This window comes from Silene latifolia, chromosome Y (genome assembly GCF_048544455.1).
Source record: "Silene latifolia isolate original U9 population chromosome Y, ASM4854445v1, whole genome shotgun sequence".
Taxonomy (NCBI): Eukaryota; Viridiplantae; Streptophyta; class Magnoliopsida; order Caryophyllales; family Caryophyllaceae; genus Silene; species Silene latifolia.
The window spans coordinates 65,569,074-65,570,960 of record NC_133538.1 but is presented as its reverse complement, the minus strand read 5'-3'; the positions used below and the strand labels follow the sequence as shown (position 1 = coordinate 65,570,960).

General features: G+C 42.9%; 1 non-coding gene across 1 annotated transcript; it reads left to right on the top strand.

Moving 5' to 3' along the window:
• The first annotated feature begins 1,558 nt into the window (after window positions 1-1,558).
• LOC141635163 (small nucleolar RNA R71) lies at window positions 1,559-1,667 on the top strand. Its single transcript, XR_012539867.1, has one exon. It is a non-coding gene; the product is annotated as a small nucleolar RNA R71 (small nucleolar RNA).
• Window positions 1,668-1,887: the final 220 nt, after the last annotated feature.

Genomic DNA, 1,887 nt, shown 5'->3' with positions numbered 1-1,887 from the left:
GCGAGCAAGACTGAACTCAATGGTGTCATCCCCTACCTCTAAGGTAATGATTCCGCGTTTGACATCTATTACAACTCCACCTGTATGTAAAAATGGTCTACCTAGGATAATAGGTATCTGACTGTCCTCTGCTATGTCCAAAACAACGAAATCGACAGGAACAAAGAACTTACCCACTTGAACGGGTACATCCTCTAAGACTCCTAGAGGTCTCTGAGTCGATCTATTTGCCATTTGAAGGGTAATATCGGTCACCTTAAGTCTACCAATATTTAGCCTTTCACAAACAGAATATGGTATGACACTGACACTGGCCCCTAAATTACAAAGGGCTTTCCCAATTTCGTTGTTACCTATAGTGCAGGGAATTCAAAAACTACCCGGGTCCTTTAATTTGGGTGGTATATTAATTTGCGAAAGAGCATTGCATTCTTCCACAAATGCAACATTACCATCATCATGAAAATTTCTCTTACGATTCAAAATGTCTTTCATAAATTTAGCGTAAGAGGGTACTTCGGTAATTAGGTCAGTGAAAGGAATGGTTACCTCAAGATTCTTGACCATCTCCAGAAACTTACCAAACTTACGCTCCAGCTTAGTATTCTTTAAACGCTCCGGATACGGAACTGCAACACTGGCCGTAGGATCAATCACCTTCGGCTTCTGTAAGTTTAAAACCTCCGTCAAATCATCAATAAGTGTAGAATCATGCAAACAAGTTGACGGATTTGCGTTCTGCACTGGAGTCCCAGTCGATCGACCATTGAGCTCGGTCAATCGACTAATCATGCTGGGCGTGAACAGTTTCTGGTCAGAAACTATTTCTTCAGGAACCTCGGTCGATCGACTGCTGTTTGTGGTCGATCGACCACTTGTGCTGGGCATGAATAGTTTCTGGTCAGAAACTTTTTCCTCAGGAATTCCGGTCAATCGACTGCTGTTGGTGGTCGATCGACCACCGGTACTGGCAATAAAGTTCGTTTTTGCACCAGAATTTAAACTAGCCTCTTCATCATTTCCCGAGTCTCCTCTAGGCTTATCGGGACCTTCATAAGAGAGGCCACTTCTGAGATTAATGGCATTAATCGTTTCAATTGGCCCCTCACATTTGCTTGAAGAATTGGCGACTTGCTTAGCCTCTATATTCTCCAACTGCTTCACAAAATTCTTTGTAGATTCAATTCCGGCTGCTTCTATTTTCGCGACTTGAACCAAAAGAGCTTGGACCATTTCTCTCAATTCCACGGTCTCATCTGAATTATGGACAGGAATTTCAACTCTTTCCTTGGAAGCTTCAGAGGTCTCGAGCTTCTCTAGACGGGCAGTAATAGAAGTTATGAGTGTCACAACAGCACTCATTTCTTCACTTTGCTTTCGCGACTTTCCACGCGAACTTCCAAACTCGGCTCTATGGACTGCCATCTCCTCAATAGTGTTCCAACCTTTATTCTGTCCGGTATTATTTTGGAACCTACCATTCGCAGCTGCATCCAGGATAACCTTATAGTCATCATATAAAGCATTATAGAATAAGTTGCAAAGGTACCACTGCTGGAAACCATGGTGAGGGACAGCCCTAACCAAACTCTTGAAACGTTCCCATGCTTCACAAAATTCCTCATCAGGTCCTTGTTGGAAATTTGTAATTTTACTTCTCAAGGCATCTGTCTTTTAAAGTGGGAAGTATTTCTTGTAGAAGGCTAACGCTAGAGATGTCCAATCTGTGACTCCATCTGCTACCCTATCAAGGTAGCGGTACCAATCTCGCGCCGAATCCTTCAAGGAGTATAAGAACATTATCCCCTTTACTTCATCATGGGTCACCCCAGCCGGTACAGGTATGGAACAACAATAGTCTGTGAAAATTTCCATATGCTTCAAAGG